Consider the following 20171-nt stretch of genomic DNA (forward strand, 5'->3'; position numbering starts at 1 on the left):
TATACCATAGGATCAGAGTTTTCTCCAATCCGATGGTATATTTTAACTTGAAGCGTCCCCATCACCATGGGAACGCCTCTATGTTAGAATATACCATCGGATTTCAGTTAGATCGTCAAACTCAGATCCGACAGTATATTCTAACACAGAGGCGTTCCCATGGTGATGCGGACGCTTCAAGTTAGAATATACTGAGAACTGTGTACATGACTGCCCCCTGCTGCCTGGCAGCACCCGATCTCTTACAGGGGGCTGTGATCCGCACAATTAACCCCTCAGGTGCTGCACCTGAAGGGGTTAATTGTGCATATCATAGCCCCCCCATAAGAGATCAGGGGCTGCCAGGCAGCAGGGGGCAGACCCCCCTCCCTCCCCAGTTTTAATTTCATTGGTGGCCAGTGCGGCCCCCTCCCCCTTCCTCCCTCTATTGTATTATTTTCATTGGTGGCACAGTGTGCGCCCCCCCCCCGCCCCCCCTCTATTGTATTATTTTAATTGGTGGCACAGTGTGCAGCCCCCCCCGCCCCCCTCTCTCCCTCTATTGTATTATCATTGGTGGCCAGTGTGCGCCCCCCCCCCCTCATACTTACCTGCGAGCTGCGATGTCTGTGAGCGGCCGGGAGCTCCTCCTACTGGTAAGTGACAGGTCTGTGCGGCGCATTGCTTAATGATCTGTCACTTACCAGTAGGAGGAGCTCCCGGCCGGTCACAGACATCGCAGCTCGCAGGTAAGTATGATGCTTCTAACTCTCCGCTGCCACCAATGATCGGGGGGGGGGGGAGGGGAGGCCGCACACTGGCCACCAATGATATTAATACAATAGAGGGGGGGCGGGGGGGCGCACACTGGCCACCAATGATAATACAATAGAGGGGGGGGGGCAGCACACTGTGCCACCAATGAAAATAATACAATAGAGGGAGGGGGGGCGGGGGGGGGCCGCACACTGTGCCACCAATGAAAATAATACAATAGAGGGAGGGAGGGGGGGCAGGGGGGGCCGCACTGGCCACCAATGAAATTAAAACTGGGGAGGGAGGGGGGTCTGCCCCCTGCTGCCTGGCAGCCCCTGATCTCTTATAGGGGGCTATGATATGCACAATTAACCCCTTCAGGTTCAGCACCTGAGGGGTTAATTGTGCGGATCACAGCCCCCTGTAAGAGATCGGGTGCTGCCAGGCAGCAGGGGGCAGTCATGTACATCACTATGGGAACGCCTCTGTGTTAGAATATACTGTCGAATTTGAGTTTTCACGAAGTGAAAACTCAGCTCTGAAAAAGCTTTCATACAGACGGATCTTCGGATCCGTCTGTGTGAAAGTAGCCTACGGCCACAGATCAAGGACGCGGATGCCAATCTTGTGTGCATCCGTGTTCTTTCACGGACCCATTGACTTGAATGGGTCCGTGAACCGTTGTCCGTCAAAAAAATAGGACAGGTCATATTTTATTGACGGACAGTAAACACGGATCACGGATGCGGCTGCAAAACGGTGCATTTTCCGATTTTTCCACGGACCCATTGAAAGTCAATGGGTCCACGAAAAAAAACAGAAAACGGCACAACGGCCACGGATGCACACAACGGTCGTGTGCATGAGGCCTAAGACTATACCAAGCAGTGGAAAATATAAAAAATGTGAAAAAGAAAAAAATTTGTTAAGAATTCTGCTCTGTAAAAGGGTACAGCTGTGTTCAAAATAATAGCAGTGTGTTTAAAAAAAGTGAATAAAGCTCAAAATCCTTCTAATAAGGAACACTACACATTCTATTCCAAATCAAAACATGAAGAAAAATATATCAAATGTGTGTTGTTCCTCTAAACACATTGAAGAAAAGTGAATATTAGACTGTTCAAAAAAATAGCAGTGTTTGTATTCTTCTTTACAAACTCAAACATTCACTATATAAAATGAAATTTTTTTGAACATTTAGCTTTCCTTTGAATCACTTAACTAATATTTAGTTGTATAACCATTGTTTCTGAGAACTGCTGTACATCTGTGTTTCATGGATTCAACCAACTTCTGGCACCTGTGAACAGGTATTCCAGCCCAGGATGTTTGGACTACATTCCACAGTTCTTCTCTATTTCTTGGTTTTGCCTCAGAAACTGCATTTTTTATGTCACCCCACAAGTTTTCTATTGGATTAGGATCCGGATTTTGGGCTGACCACTCCATAACGTCAATCTTGTTGGTCTAGAACCAAGATGTTGCACGTTTACTGGTGTGTTTGGGGTCGTTGTCTTGTTGGAACACCCATTTCAAGGGCATTTCCTCTTCAGCATAAGGCAGCATGACCTCTTCAAGTATTCTGTGTTCAAACTGATCCATGATCCCTGGTATGCGATAAATAGGCCCAACACTGTAGTATTAGAAACATCCCCATATCATGATGCTTGCGCCACCATGCTTCACTGTCTTCACAGTGTACTGTGGCTTGAATTCAGTGTTTAGGGGTCGTCTGACAAACTGTCTCCGGCCACTAGACCCAAAAAGAACAATCTTACATTCATCAGTCCACAAAATGTTGCGCCATTTCTCTTTAGGCCAGTCAATGTGCTCTTTGGCAAATTGTAACCTCTTCAGCACATGTATTTTTTTCAACAGTGGGAATTTGCGGGGGCTTCTTGCAGATAGCTTGGCTTTACATAGGCTTCTTCTAATTGTAACAGTACTCACGGGTAACTTTAGACCTTCTTTGATCTTCCTGGAGCCATTTTGGCTATTCTTCTATCCATTTGAATGGTAGCTTTTTGCTTTCTTCCACGTCTTTCAGGTTTTGGTTGCCATTTTAAAGCATTTTGCGACCATTTTAGCTGAGCAGCCTATCATTTTCTGCACTTCTTTCCCCTCTCCAATCAACTTTTTAATCAAGGCACGCTGTTCTTCTGAACAATGTCTGGAACGACCCATTTTCCTCAAAATTTCAGAGAGAAATGCACTGTAACCAGCATGTACAACATTTGCTGCCTTCCTTCTTTAAATAAGGGCAATAATTGCCACCTGTTTTTCAAAGAATGAATGACTTCACTAATTGAACTCCACACTATTATTTTGAACATTCCCCTTTCAATAAGTGATTGAATTACAGAGAATCAGCAGCATGCATGGCATGACTGTTGGGTCTGTTGGATTTCTATTACTCTACTATACCTGCTAGTAAATTATTTGCCATGTAGAAATATAATTTCTGCCAAAAACAGTGATTGATCAGGTTAGTGATGTCTGACTGCTATTATTTTGAACACAACTGTACATATGAAATATGAAGTAATGTTGAGATTTGTATAAAGATTTTAATTTTGGGTCTAAGGAATTTAACCTCCTCAGGACCGCCGTACGCAGGATTGCGTCTTTGCGGCGGTCCTGTTTCTCTGGGTGGACGCGCCCGTGCGTCCTCTCGCGAGACGCAAGATTTCGGGTATTGCCGGCCCGCGCATGCGCATCGCGGGCCGGCAAAAGTTAAAGAAGTATTTCGTCACCAGCCTGCCAGCCAATGATCGTGGCTGGCAGGCTGGCGATTTTAAAAAAATCAAATCAAAAGCCAGATAACAGATCATATTAGTAAATATGATCTGTTATATGGCTTCTCTGCTCCTCTGCTGGTCCTTTTCGTCGGTTGGATCCAGCAGAGGAGCAGACTTCACTGTGAGTACCCACCAAACACTACCCTTAGCCCCAGATCACCCAAATTAACCCCTTGATCGCCCTCTGTCAATCACTTAGTGAAAGACAAAAAGTGATCAGTGTAAACTGTCACTTTTTTTTTCACTAGTATTGGCTGTTAGGTTTTAGGATAGTTTAGGCCCCTTGGTTAGGTAGTTTAGCGTCAGTTAGCGCCCAGCCCACCGCACCGCAGTCACTGATTCGCTGATTAGCGTATCGCTAATCAGCATTTGTACTTTTATAGTATCTGTAAGTGATCAAAACTGATCACGGTCAGATCTATAATAGTATTAGTGTCACTTTAGTTCGCCCTCCACCCAAAACGCAGTGTTTGCCCGATCAGGCCTGATCGGTCGCCCACACGTGCGTTCACCCACACCAGCCCCGCCGCAGTGACAAAAAAATATTTGTTTTTTGATCACTGCACAATCACTTTACACGCACTGCGGCGATAAAAAAAATCTGTTTTGATATTTTTTATCAAACGCAGCGGCCTCCGGTACTTCGCTAGCCTCCCCTTTGTAAGACAGGCTTGCTTTTTTTCTTGGGTAGTCTCAGGGAATACCCCTAAATTTAGTAGTCCAAATGGCAAACAGGGGGTATTCTTCTGAAGAGGCCTACAGGATTCTGACCCAGTCGGATGAGAAATGGGAACCCTCATCTGACGAATCTAGCGGGTCAGAATATGAACCTGTAGAAAGCAGTGGCTCTCTGACCCAAAGTTCAGACGAGGAGGTGGAGGTCCCTGATAGAACCAGGCGTACCCGGCCCCGTGTCGCTAGACCACAGGTTGTGCAGGATCCGTTTCAAGAGCAGCAGAGTGGGGCTGTCGCTGCCGGATCACGTGGTGAGGCATACACCAGCAGCGCAGCCCTTCCTGGACCTTGTACCAGCACTGCCGTACAACATGGTGACGTGGCGAGCACCAGAAGGGCAGTTGAAGCTGGTATGGTGGCACGTGCAGTAGTTACCCCGTCGCAGCCACAGCGCAGACAGGCCCGTAGAGCCCCTAGAATCCCTGAGGTGCTGGCAAACCCTGATTGGCAGTCACCAACTTCAGCCACACCATTAGTTCCCCCTTTCACCGCCCAGTCTGGAGTTCGGGTTGAGGCGGCTCATATCGGTTCGGCTCTGGGATTTTTTGAGCTGTTCTTGACTGCGGAGCTCTTGGACTTAGTCGTGGCAGAAACAAATCGGTATGCCACACAATTTATATCCGCCAACCCGGGAAGCTCTTATGCCCAGTCTTTCCGGTGGAAACCAGTCCAAGTTTCCGAACTTAAAATTTTTCTGGCCCTTCTCCTCAACATGGGTCTAACTAAAAAGCATGAATTGCGGTCATATTGGTCCACGAACCCAATTCATCACATGCCCATGTTCTCTGCTGCTATGTCCAGGACACGATTTGAGACCATCCTGCGTTTTCTGCATTTTAGCGACAACACCACCTCCCGTCCTAGAGGCCACCCAGCTTTTGACCGGCTCCACAAAATTCGGCCCCTCATAGACCATTTCAACCAGAAATTTGCAGATTTGTATACCCCCGAGCAAAACATCTGCGTAGACGAGTCCCTAATACATTTTACCGGGCGCCTTGGCTTCAAACAATACATCCCAAGCAAGCGTGCCCGGTATGGGGTCAAATTGTATAAGCTCTGTGAAAGGGCCACAGGCTATACCCACAAATTTCAGATCTATGAGGGAAAAGATCAGACCCTGGAGCCGGTCGGTTGCCCTGACTACCTGGGGAGCAGTGGGAAGACAGTCTGGGACTTGGTGTCACCCTTATTCGGCAAGGGGTACCATCTTTATGTGGACAATTTTTACACAAGTGTGGCCCTCTTTAGGCATTTGTTTCTAGAACGGATTTGCGCCTGTGGCACCGCGCGAACTAGTCGCGTGGGCTTCCCCCAACAGCTCGTTACCACCCGTCTTGCAAGGGGGGAGAGGGCTGCCTTGTGTAATGAAGAACTGCTTACGGTGAAATGGAGAGACAAGCGTGACGTTTAAATGCTCTCCTCCATTCACGCAGACACGACAATCCAAATTGAAAGGGCAACCCGTGTCATTGAAAAGCCCCTCTCAGTCCACGATTATAATGCGCTCATGGGAGGGGTGGACTTCAATGACCAGATGTTGGCTCCCTATTTAGTTTCCCGACGCACCAGACGCTGGTATAAGAAGGTGTCTGTATATTTAATTCAATTGGCTGCCTATAATACTTTTGTTCTCTACAGTAAGGCTGGGAGAACAGGATCCTTCCTCAAATTCCAGGAAGAGATCATCGAGAACCTCCTGTATCCAGGAGGTTCCGTGGCCCCATCCACCAGTGTAGTTAGCCGTCTACACGAGCGACATTTCCCCAGTGTCGTTGCTGGTACCTCAACCCAACCGCCACCCCGAAAAAAATGTCGTGTCTGTAGCAGGAGTGGAATAAGGCCACTGTCCTGACCACCCTGCCCTATGCTTTGGTGAGTGTTTCCGGAAGTACCACACACAGGTACACTTAGCATAGGGACTGCATCTCACAGGACAGGCACACAGGGCTATTAGGGCCCTTTTACTCACAGCTGCTGCAAACCTCTCCTTTCACCTGGGATAAAGTGCATAACGTACTTCGCCACATCTTTGGGCGATTTGCGCTTTGCACATTGTCCCATGGGGAAGGAGAGGTTTGTTCTATAAAGGTAAAAAAAAACTAAACAAAAAAAAATTACCGGTAAGTAAAAAAGTTAACGTTCAGTTAAAAAAGTTAAAAAAAAGTTTCTATGTTCTGTTCAACAGTTAATAAATTTATTGCGTTGCGGCCTGTTTTTTTCTTTTTTGTTTTGTTTTTTTTACCTTCCAGGTGGACCAACCGATCGACTAGCTGCAGCACTGATGTGCATTCTGACAGAAGCATTGCGCTGCTGTCAGATTACACGCAAGTCGGTGTATGCGGCGCTGCAAGACGAGATTTCTCCTCTGCAGTAAAAGATACGTTTGCCGAGGCATATGAGCTGAGGAGGTGGCGGTGTTCATATACTTTGGCAAACACTTTGTATATATAAAAAAAAAAATCCCGGCAAGGATTTATTCATCCACATCGATTGATGTGAATGGAGAAATCTGGTTTGCCAGGGCATACGAGCTAAGTGGGTATGGATGTTGGGCGGAGCTCCTATGTCCTGGCAGACGCCTTTCCCCTCCTTTTTCTTTTTTTGGCAGAGATTTTTTCATCCACATTGATCGATGCGAATGAAGAAATCTGTGCCGTTCATTTTTTTCTTTCAGCCCAGAGGCTGAACGGAAAAAAAAAATCTCATTACCCGAATGCTCAATATAAGGAGAATAGCAGAAACTCCTAATGCTGGGCATACATGTAATGATTGCGGAGACCCTCAAATGCCAGGGCAGTACAAACACCCCACAAATGACCCCATTTTGGAAAGAAGACACCCCAAGGTATTTGCTGAGGGGCTTATTGAGTCCATGAAAGATTGAAATTTTTGTCCCAAGTTAGCGGAAAGGGAGACTTTGTGAGAAAAAAATCAAAAAAATCAATTTCCGCTAACTTGTGCCCAAAAATTTTTTTTTCTATGAACTCGCCATGCCACTCATTGAATACCTTGGGGTGTCTTCTTTCCAAAATGGGGTCACATGTGGGGTAGTTATACTGCCCTGGCATTTTAGGGGCCCCAAAGCGTGAGAAGAAGTCTGGTATCCAAATGTCTAAAAATGCCCTCCTAAAAGGAATTTGGGCCCCTTTGCCCACCTAGGCTGCAAAAAAGTGTCACACATCTGGTATCTCCGTATTCAGGAGAAGTTGGGGAATGTGTTTTGGGGTGTCATTTTACATATACCCATGCTGGGTGAGATAAATATCTTGGTCAAATGCCAACTTTGTATAAAAAAATGGGAAAAGTTGTCTTTTGCCAAGATATTTCTCTCACCCAGCATGGGTATATGTAAAATGACACCCCAAAACACATTCCCCAACTTCTCCTGAATACGGAGATACCACATGTGTGACACTTTTTTGCAGCCTAGGTGGGCAAAGGGGCCCACATTCCAAAGAGCACCTTTCGGATTTCACAGGTCATTTACCTACTTACCACACATTTGGGCCCCTAGAATGCCAGGGCAGTATAACTACCCCACAAGTGACCCCATTTTGGAAAGAAGACACCCCAAGGTATTCCGTGAGGGGCATGGCGAGTTCCTAGAATTTTTATTTTTTGTCACAAGTTAGTGGAAAATGATGGTTTTTTTTTGTTTTTTTTCCTTACAAAGTCTCATATTCCACTAACTTGTGACAAAAAATAAAAACTTCCATGAACTCACTATGCCCATCAGCGAATACCTTGGGGTGTCTTCTTTCCAAAATGGGGTCACTTGTGGGGTAGTTATACTGCCCTGGTATTCTAGGGGCCCAAATGTGTGGTAAGGAGTTTGAAATCAAATTCTGTAAAAAATGACCAGTGAAATCCGAAAGGTGTTCTTTGGAATATGGGCCCCTTTGCCCACCTAGGCTGCAAAACATGTGGTATCTCCGTATTCAGGAGAGGTTGGGGAATGTGTTTTGGGGTGTCATTTTACATATACCCATGCTGGGTGAGAGAAATATCTTGGCGAAAGACAACTTTTCCCATTTTTTTATACAAAGTTGGCATTTGACCAAGATATTTATCTCACCCAGCATGGGTATATGTAAAATGACACCCCAAAACACATTCCCCAACTTCTCCTGAATACGGAGATACCACATGTGTGACACTTTTTTGTAGCCTAGGTGGGCAAAGGGGCCCACATTCCAACGAGCACCTTTCGGATTTCACTGGCCATTTTTTACAGAATTTGATTTCAAACTCCTTACCACACATTTGGGCCCCTAGAATGCCAGGGCAGTATAACTACCCCACAAGTGACCCCATTTTGGAAAGAAGACACCCCAAGGTATTCCGTGAGGGGCATGGCGAGTTCCTAGAATTTTTTGTCACAAGTTAGTGGAAAATGATGATTTTTTTCTTTTTCTTACAAAGTCTCATATTCCACTAACTTGTGACAAAAAATAAAAACTTCCATGAACTCACTATGCCCATCAGCGAATACCTTGGGGTGTCTTCTTTCCAAAATGGGGTCACTTGTGGGGTAGTTATACTGCCCTGGCATTCTAGGGGCCCAAATGTGTGGTAAGGAGTTTGAAATCAAATTCTGTAAAAAATGACCAGTGAAATCCGAAAGGTGCTCTTTGGAATATGGGCCCCTTTGCCCACCTAGGCTGCAAAAAAGTGTCACACATGTGGTATCTCCGTATTCAGGAGAAGTTGGGGAATGTGTTTTGGGGTGTCATTTTACATATACCCATGCTGGGTGAGAGAAATATCTTGGCAAAAGACAACTTTTCCCATTTTTTTATACAAAGTTGGCATTTGACCAAGATATTTATCTCACCCAGCATGGGTATATGTAAAATGACACCCCAAAACACATTCCCCAACTTCTCCTGAATACGGAGATACCACATGTGTGACACTTTTTTGCAGCCTAGGTGTGCAAAGGGGCCCACATTCCAAAGAGCACCTTTCGGATTTCACCGGCCATTTATTACAGAATTCGATTTCAAACTCCTTACCACACATTTGGGCCCCTAGAATGCCAGGGCAGTATAACTACCCCACAAGTGACCCCATTTTGGAAAGAAGACACCCCAAGGTATTCGCTGATGGGCATAGTGAGTTCATAGAACTTTTTATTTTTTGTCACAAGTTAGTGGAATATGAGACTTTGTAAGAAAAAATAAAATAAAAAAATAAATCATCATTTTCTGCTAACTTGTGACAAAAAATAAAAAGTTCTATGAACTCACAATGCCCATCAGCGAATACCTTAGGGTGTCTACTTTCCGAAATGGGGTCATTTGTGGGGTGTTTGTACTGTCTGGCCATTGTAGAACCTCAGGAAACATGACAGGTGCTCAGAAAGTCAGAGCTGCTTCAAAAAGCGGAAATTCACATTTTTGTACCATAGTTTGTAAACGCTATAACTTTTACCCAAACCATTTTTTTTTACCCAAACATTTTTTTTTATCAAAGACATGTAGAACAATAAATTTAGAGAAAAATTTATATATGGATGTCTTTTTTTTGCAAAATTTTACAACTGAAAGTGAAAAATGGCATTTTTTTGCAAAAAAATCGTTAAATTTCGATTAATAACAAAAAAAGTAAAAATGTCAGCAGCAATGAAATACCACCAAATGAAAGCTCTATTAGTGAGAAGAAAAGGAGGTAAAATTCATTTGGGTGGTAAGTTGCATGACCGAGCAATAAACGGTGAAAGTAGTGTAGGTCAGAAGTGTAAAAAGTGGCCTGGTCTTTCAGGGTGTTTAAGCTATAGGGGCTGAGGTAGTTAAGGTGTGTTGAACACATTGAAAATAGGACACCGTAGAGTAGATCTTAATTATATGTATAGATCAGCATTTCTCAAGAGAAGGTTCAGCAGAGCCCTGGAATTCCATAGGACCACAAAATCAATTCCACAACGATCAGGCAACCTGATGTCAAGTGAGATCACGGCATCCCCTGCGGCCAATGGGGATGTCGGTAGTTGCTTTGAATGCTGTGAGTTTCGCTGGCGAGACCCACAGCATTCATGCTGCAATTCTTAAGAAATGAGCAATTAACAGTAATAAACTAATTTTAAAAATAAAAAAAACTGATTATATAGGCTCATAAATGAGCTTCAAAATCATTACAAAACATTTAAAAAAAGTAAAAAAAATATATAAAAAATGTAAAAAAATATAAAAGTTTACATCACCCCCTTTCTGTATAATAAAAAAATAAATACCTAAATAGCAAAAAATATAAACATCATGGATATCACTGCAAACAAAAATGCCCGTACTATTCAAATATAAAAATATTTTTCCAATACGGCGAATGGCGTAACGGAAAAAAGGGTCAAAATGGCCAATTTGCCATTTTTTCATGGCTTCTCTTACCCCAAAAAAGTTTTAAAGTGTGATCAAAATGTCACACACTCCAAAATGGCATGAACAAAAAGTACAGATTGGCCCATAAAAAATTACCCTCTATACAGCTCAGAAGACATAACTATAAAAAAGTTATGGGGGTCAGAATATGGCAATATAAAAAAATATATAAATTTTTTTCAAAGTTAAAATTTATTTTTACACTATTTAGACATAAAAAACCTATACCTATGGGGTATCGTTGTATTTGTACTGACCCAGATAATGAAGGGCATGGGTCAGTTTTGCCACAAACAAAAGGCTGTGGGAACAAAACCCATAAAACGGTGGAGGAATTGCGATTTTTTTCCAATTCCACCGAACTTGGAATTTTTTTTACTGCTTTCCACTACATTGTATGCCTTGATTAATTAGCCCTCATACAGCTATGTGAATGGAAATATTAAAAAAAAGTTATAGCTCAAGGAAGATAGGGAAGAAAAATGAAAACACAAAAATGAAAAAAGTGAAAGGTTTAATCTTTTAATTTATACACATTATTACTTTACCTCAGTATTAAAGTGCGGTGTAATATATTGCCTTCTGCATCTTGTTGAACCTCTGGCACATTTGCAGTTAATCTGTTACTACTACTGTTAATCTGTATGCATTACTGATACAGTTACTGTACAGTCGTGGCCAAAATTTTTGAGAATTACATAAATATTGGAAATTGGAAAAGTTGCTGCTTAAGTTTTTATAATAGCAATTTGCATATACTCCAGAATGTTATGAAGAGTGATCAGATGAATTGCATAGTCCTTCTTTGCCATGAAAATTAACTTAATCCCCCAAAAAACTTTCCACTGCATTTCATTGCTGTCATTAAATGACCTGCTGAGATAATTTCAGTAATCGTCTTGTTAACTCAGGTGAGAATGTTGACGAGCACAAGGTTGGAGATCATTATGTCAGGCTGATTGGGTTAAAATGGCAAACTTGACATGTTAAAAGGAGGGTGATGCTTGAAATCATTGTTCTTCCATTGTTAACCATGGTGACCTGCAAAGAAACGCGTGCAGCCATCATTGCGTTGCATAAAAATGGCTTCAAAGGCAAGGATATTGTGGCTACTAAGATTGCACCTCAATCAACAATTTATAGGATCATCAAGAACTTCAAGGAAAGAGGTTCAATTCTTGTTAAGAAGGCTTCAGGGCGTCCAAGAAAGTCCAGCAAGCGCCAGGATCGTCTCCTAAAGAGGATTCAGCTGCGGGATCGGAGTGCCACCAGTGCAGAGCTTGATCAGGAATGGCAGCAGGCAGGTGTGAGCGCATCTGCACGCACAGTGAGGCGAAGACTTTTGGAAGATGGCCTGGTGTCAAGAAGGGCAGCAAAGAAGCCACTTCTCTCCAAAAAAGCCATCAGGGACAGATTGATCTTCTGCAGAAAGTATGGTGAATGGACTGCTGAGGACTGGGGCAAAGTCATATTCTCCGATGAAGCCTCTTTCCGATTGTTTGGGGCATCTGGAAAAAGGCTTGTCCGGAGAAGAAAAGGTGAGCGCTACCATCAGTCCTGTGTCATGCCAACAGTAAAGCATCCTGAGACCATTCATGTGTGGGGTTGCTTCTCATCCAAGGGAGTGGGCTCACTCACAATTTTGCCCAAAAACACAGCCATAAATAAAGAATGGTACCAAAACACCCTCCAACAGCAACTTCTTCCAACAATCCAAAAACTGTTTGGTGAAGAACAATGCATTTTCCAGCACGATGGAGCACCGTGCCATAAGGCAAAAGTGATAACTAAGTGGCTCGGGGACCAAAACGTTGACATTTTGGGTCCATGGCCTGGAAACTCCCCAGATCTTAATCCCATTGAGAACTTGTGGTCAATCCTCAAGAGGCGGGTGGACAAACAAAAACCCACTAATTCTGACAAACTCCAAGAAGTGATTATGAAAGAATGGGTTGCTATCAGTCAGGAATTGGCCCAGAAGTTGATTGAGAGCATGCCCAGTCGAATTGCAGAGGTCCTGAAAAAGAAGGGCCAACACTGCAAATACTGACTCTTTGCATAAATGTCATGTAATTGTCGATAAAAGCCTTTGAAATGTATGAAGTGTGTGTAATTATATTTTACTACATCACAAAAACAACTGAAACAAAGATCTAAAAGCAGTTTAGCAGCAAACTTTGTGAAAACTAATATTTGTATTATTCTCAAAACTTTTGGCCACGACTGTACACTATGGCCAACAGACAGTTTCCTGGGCCCTCCAAAGGATCGGGTAGTGTCAAAAATGTTGCTGTAGCCATCACAAATAACAGCAGAAGAAAAGTTGGTGGTATCAGCAGCCACAGCAACAGTCCAGAGCTGCCGCTGTCATCCAGCGGTCGTGTTTTGACCTACAATCCCATGCCTCTCAAGTGTCCCTCTTTTGGAAAGACAGTCTCTCTTTTTGACCCATATCCATTTGTCCCTCTTTGATCCTTTAAATGTCCCTCTTTTTGACATGGGGAATTAATGCTTAAATGTGCATAAATAAATTTACTTAATTGCTCCTTACTAAAGTGTCTATATGGTTTCTACCTGTATATTAGACCATACCTTCATTATTTGGTGCAATTTGGACCTTAAAATATCTGTAATCTGATGATTTATCTGATAATATTTAAATAGATATTGAAGCGCAAAAAAAAAACTTATACTCACCTAAACGATCCCTAGCTGCTGCAGTTCTGACCGAGTCAGTAATTATGCTATGGACAGAATTAGAGGTGTGTCCTACCATGAAAAAAATTGCCCTGATGTGTGCCGCACATATCGTCCCTCTTTGCGATTTTCAAAAGTTGAGAGGTATGCAATCTAGCTGTACTGGAATGGTTGACTCGCTCTTAAACATCATCTCAAGTGACAACAGATACACACATGAAGGAATTGGTGGGTTCCTCTGAAACCACATTTAGTAGGAACTGCCTCTGTGTCTCACCTGTCCTGAACTCTCCTCTTGCTTTTTCTGCTCCTTCTGCTAGCCAAGTAATGTATGCCACTGGATCTGCTCTGCTTTTCAGTGAGGGTGAGCTTTTTGACGACAGCAGTTACAGGCCAGCACAGACTTATAGGAGACGTCCTCTGCAGACTCCTCTAGCCGAAGGAGCACATGTTGCGAGAGGTAAAGGACATGCGCAAGAAACAGGCAAAGGTGACATTAGTAAGGAACAAACTGATGTAGATGATGTAGTCAATCGTACGTGGGAGCTGGGTGAAGAGGGGGCATTGTTATAATCGGGGGCGAGGATGTCACCGTGTCCGCGAGGCAGCAGGGTGTAAGTATGCCTGTGAGACAGCAGGGTGGAAGCATGCCCGTGAGACAGCAGGGTGGAAGCATGCCTCAAAGACAGCAAGGTGGAATCAGTGGAGATCTGCAGCCAAATGCGGCAGGGGTACACCATCTGCTACCACCTGTGAGGAACCCACTAGCAGTGCACGGGTCCATAAAAGCAGTGGTAGCCAGGCATCATGCAGTGGAGGAGGGAAATTCCCTACTCAGCAGTGTGAGAATTTTTCAGCAAGTTGCTGGGGGGACGTTAGCATGGCAGTATGCAGGATATGAGGCAAGAAGGTGAGGTGCAGCCACGGTGCCAATGTTTGCAGGACGGCCCTGCGTCAAGACATGGAACATCGTCATAAAGTGCTGTGGGAAAACATTCCCACTCATTTAGTGTTACAGCCTGATGCAGTAAGCACTGCATCTCCCACTGACCTGCACACCCTCTCCAGCAGTCAGGGCTCGCCAACATCAGCAGAAGGAAGCTGTTGTCCCTTCCCATCATCTATAGCTCCTGATGCTCCTCCTTGTCACTTGTTTTGGCAGCAATCGATCACCGAGGCGATTGCTAAAAGACTTCAGTATGCATGCACTTATCCAACAGTGCAGAATCTGAACATGCACCTGGCCAAGTTGCTGGTACTACAGTCCCTCCCTTTCCATGTAGTTGTCTCTGCACATTTCAGAAAACTGATGGCTTGTGCCCTTCCAAGGTGGAAAGTCCCAAGCCAACATTACTTTTCCAGTAAAAGCTGTACCAGCCCGGCACATATACGTTGAGCAGAAGGTGGGCCAGCCTTGGGCCTCTCGGTGTCTGGTACAGTTCACACCAGCGCTGACGTATGGAGTTGCAACTATGGTCAAGGACAATATATGTTGTTCATAGCCCTCTGGGTAAATGTTGTTCTGGACGGAGCACACCAGCAACTTGGCCCCCACGTTGTAATGCTGGGATTTCTGCGCCAATGTCCCCCCCGCCTCCTCATCCTCCACTTTGTCCTCACCCTTCAATGTAGGAACAGTTCACAGTGGTCCTTCAGCATATCACCTATGCAAATCGAGGCACTGTCACGCGGTTCTGCACCTGGTCAGCCTGGGCGAACGAAGTCACACCAGGGAGGAATTGCTAAGCGTCATCAATACAAAAACACTGTCTGTCTCCTCGCCAACTGAAAATAGGAACCATGGGGCTGACTCATGCGCCCTGCATAGCGCACTTCTTTAATCTCGTTGTCACCTGGTTTCTCAAGTCTTCCACTGAACTGCAAGAGCTATTAAAAATATCCAGGAAACTGTGCATATACCACAGCCACTCTTACCATGCAAAACACGCCCTCCTTTAGCTGTAAAGGCAAAATGCTCTTTCCCAACATCGCCTGATATGCAACGTTTCCACCCACTGGAACTCCACGCTACAATGTTATACCGCTTGCATGAGACGAGGAAGGCGGTCAACGATTTCTTAATACAGCAGACGGATAGATCTAGTCCCCAGTGTAACTTCCACATTAGCCAGTGGCAGCTCATGCATGACACATGCCTTTTTCTCAGGCCCTTTGAGAAGGCCACTTTATTTGTCAGTCAGCAGAACTATGGGATTAATGATGGCATTCCATTTCTTCACGTCCTGGAGGAGATGATGAAAAATCTGATTGGTGAGGGGACAGAAGACATGGCACCTAAATCTCACGGCCACCTGAGCCCCTAGGAGGATGAGGACGAGGACATAAATGCCCAGGAACTCTATGCACAACTAGGTCATTTATCTGCCCAAGCGACAGTAGAGGAGCAGGAAGAGCTGGAGGGCGACGACAAAGACAATGCAGGTGACCCGGATAGACAGTGACAGTATGCAGTGGAGATGGAAGGGGCAGACCTTTCGAGTCCCTTGTGCAAATGGCCAGTTGCATGCTTTCTTGTATGCTTATTTAGAACCTTATTGTCAGGATGCAGCAGAGGGATGATTACTGTCTATTAAATCCTTGCTACCAGTCAAAAATGGGGGCATTTTTTAGACCTTCTGATAGGGATACGAAAAAGGACTACTACAGAGACTTGCTGTGTAGTCGGTTGGTTGCTGCATATGAGCTCCATCGCCCGTCCTCAAAAAGGTCTGACCAGGGGGACCCTCTACACCAGGAATGGCCAACCTGAGGCTCTCCAGCTGTTGCAAAACTACAACTTCCAGCATGCCCACACTGCCTACAGCTATTAGCCTACAACAGGGCATAGTGGGAGTTGTAGTTTTATAACAGCTGGAGAGTTGCAGGTTGGCCATCCCTGCTCTACGCTCATGCTCCACTGCCAGCAACTCCATATGCAGCAACTTCAGTCTGGAGTCTATGATGAGCAGTTTTCTTCACCCGCCTACTGAAGAAATAAACCAGAAGCAGCAGGACATGCAACAGAACCTCAACCTGCAGGTGGTGGCATACTTGGACTGCACCCTGTCCCCCATGATCCAAGATCCCCTGGACTACAGGGCATGCAAATTTAAATTGTGGTTCCAACCGAGTTTTCCATGGGTGTGCTTTCCTTCCCAGCCAGTAGTGTGCCTTCAGAGCGGGTGTTCAGTGCTGCAAGGGGCATAGTTACCCCTATGAGAACTCACCTTTTCTCCCAAAATGTTGAGAGACTAACCGTCATAAAGATGAATCAGGCGTGGATCAACCAGGATTTCCAGACACCAATGCCTGATGCAACAGACTAGATCAGGGGTAATCAACTGGCAGACCATGGTGAGAGTGTGGAGCATGGTGGCCAGCTGTCCGGATCGCTCCTCTGAATTGTATCTGTGTCCTTTGGAAACAGATACAGTTGAATAAACTGGTGAAGCAGGAAGCCATCGGCTCTCTGCTTCACTGTTCACCTGCCACCGGTGATTAGGTGCCGGCAAGCGCGATGCGATGATGTCATCATGCCTGCTGCACTGAACCACAAGCAGCACAGCACAAAGCGAAGGTCTGCTCTGCATTGTGCTGTCTGTGGCTCAGCACAGCAGGCATGATAATATCGCATCACGCCTGCCAGCGCTGAATCACTGATGAAGAAGCAGCAAATCAATGTTGGGGAATATTGTCTGAGGGGCACTAAGGGGCCATCATTAGTGGCACTAAGGGTACATTCTTATTGTGTTGAGGTCCTAAGGGCATTGGGTGGGATTAAAGGTATTGCTATTTTTCAGAAAAGAAATAGCTGTAGAGCAGTACACACCACTGTTGTCCCTCCTTAAAAAATGCTTTTGCGCCTCAGACCTTCACCCAGAGGCAGACCCAGGTACAGTATGTGGACCTTTACAAAAAGTACTTGAGTGCCACTGGACTAGATAATTTTGCCACTAATGATCATACTGTGGTGCGCTGGCACACCGGAATATTCTGCAAAATGGGTCATTACTTCTGGCCACGTGATGCTGCTGATACCCGCCTGCTGCCTCTACTGCCATTGCTACATAGGGGCTTCCTGGCCTACTGATTTCTTCATGTTAAATTTTTAAAAAAGGATATGCATGCCACTGGGCCTTACTATTACACTGCTATCTGCTACTTTTGTGATTACTATTGTGACCGTTGCTGCTGCTGCTGCCACCACCGTCCCCACTCTGTAATAGGGCCACTACTGCTGCTGCCACATCCCCACTCTGACATGTGACCAATACTGCCACTACTACTGCTGCCACCATCCCCACTCTGTCATGGGGCCACTACTGTTGCTGTCACCGTTCCTACTCTGTCATGGGGACACTACTGTCACTGCCACCTTCCCCACTCTGTCATTGGGCACTACTTCTTCTATCACTATCCCCATTCTGTCATGGGGTCACTAATGTCACAATCACTGCCATCTTCCTCACTCTGTCATGAGACCACTACTGCCGCTCCCACCATCCCCACTCTGTCATGGGGCCACTACCGCTGCTGCCACTATCCCCACTCTGTTATGGGGCCACTACTGTCAACGCTGTTGCTGCCACCATCCCCACTCTGTCATGGGGGCACTATTGTCACAGTTACTGCCACTGCTGCCACCTTACCCACTCTGTCATGGGGTCACCACTTCAATTTTGGGGCACTGCACGGTTAAGTCCAGGGGGATAAATTAGACCTGATGCTAACATTGACCTTGTAATACTGTCACGGCCGCGGTTTTGGCCGTGACTCCTTGGGAGCCGCATACAGTTGCCCGCGGTTTGGGTTGTTGTTTCAACCGCAGCTTGAGGCTTGATGTTGTTTGCCTCAAGTGCGGTTGCCGCTGACAACAGGTATGTGTGCGGTCCCTGTGGAGTTTGTGTGCGTGTATGTATGCACTGTTGTTTGTCTGTGTGCACTCTGGGTATTGTGTGGTGTGCACGGACACCTTTCCTGCACTGTGGTTGCCCGTGGCAACGTTTGTCGTTGTGTACATGTGCTGGCAGTGTCCCGGCCTTGGGGCTGACTCCCAGGACACGGTTGCCACCCATGTCGTTGCCTGCGGCAACAACCACAGTGTGTTTGTTGTGTTGGACACTTTCCCTTTTAGTTGGTGTTTTCCCTTTCCTGTGGTGCTGGAAGGGTTAACTCCCTTCCCAGTGTGTGTGATGTCACTGGGTGTGTCTGACCGTTGGGTGTGGCCTCTTAGGCCTATAAAGCCTCTCACTTTGGCATGGCTCAGGAGGTTGCTTCAGTCATGCTTTGCTGTTGCAGTTTTTTTTCTGGAAAAGTGTCCGTGCACACCACACAATACCCAGAGTGCACACAGACAAACGACAGTGCATACATACACGCACACAAACTCCACAGGGACCGCACACATACCTGTTGTCAGCGGCAACCGCACTTGAGGCAAACAACATCAAGCCTCAAGCTGCGGTTGAAACAACAACCCAAACCGCGGGCAATTGTATGCGGCTCCCAAGGAGTCACAGCCAAAACCGCGGCCGTGACAAATACTGACGCACATTGATTTGACACCTAACAAAAGGGATTAAAAGGCATGTGTTTGGACTGCCACAATATGCATTAAAATAACCTTTTTTTTCTCCACTTCTTTATTGGCGCTGCCTCCATTTCTTTGTTTTGTTCCACTAAGGAGCTATTTGGACACAGCTCCTGTAGGGACAGGCATGTTTTTTTTTTTTGCTTTATTGAAGGGTGCTGTATGCTTTTCTTTTCCTTTAACAGAAGGGATTTGCTGTGAATCTTACTGTTACTGCCACTGCTGCTGAAGACTTGAATCTTGGTGCACTGCACAGTTAAGTTCATGGTGATAAATTAGACCTGATGCTTTTATTGACCTGTAATACTGACACACAGTAATTTGACAGCTAACAGAAGGGATTAGCTATGAATCTTGGTGCCCTGCACAGTGATGTAGACGACGATAAATTACAACTGCCTGTAATACTGATGGCACAGTACCTACAGAACGGATTAACTATGAATGTGGATGCACTTTCCCCTGCACTCTCCCTACAGTTTAAGTTCCAAGCCTTCACACTGAGATTGGGCCTGAATAATTATGATTAGGCAGAGGGGCCTGGTTATACCCGATTTATCGCGATTCATGACAAATTAATTTGGAACAAATCAAATTTCTTGACGAAGTTCGGCGAATTGTCCGAATCAAATTTTTCAAAACTTTGCTCATCTCTAGTAACAACATATCCGCATTTATACTACATTTCATTCCAGCAAAGGAAAAAAAAGCAAATTACATACAGCAAAACTGCTTTACATTAATTACAAAATTGAGTTACATTAATTTAAGTCTGCAGTGTGTCTCCGAAGGTTCCCATTTATCCAGGTCATGGCACCGTATATAAGTGGTAATAAGTCAGGGCTTTGTTTTTCTTTTTCTTTTTTAAGACGTTTCTTCGAATTTTACAGCATTGCATACACTACTAGTTGTGAATTCCGGCAAGCTGTTTCAGCAGAGAACAGCCTGCCGGAATTCACTGGATCTGGCACTGATGTGGACAGAATGCCCGCCAGCCCCATAAAGTATAATGGGTCTGGCAGAGATCCAGCCGCATTCTGGAAGACAATGCGTTGGATCAGCCGGACACAAACTGTTGTGTGCTGCTGTTTGTGTCCGGACGATTCCTGGCATTGTCTGCCAGAACAGCCCGACGGATTTCACGGTAGCCTAACACTCTTCTGAGGCAGTTTAATTAAACCAAATAGCTCCAGTCATGCATATGCAATGAACATCTTACCTCCATGACTGAAGCAC

The sequence above is a fragment of the Bufo bufo genome, chromosome 3, assembly GCF_905171765.1.
Source record: "Bufo bufo chromosome 3, aBufBuf1.1, whole genome shotgun sequence".
NCBI lineage: Eukaryota > Metazoa > Chordata > Amphibia > Anura > Bufonidae > Bufo > Bufo bufo.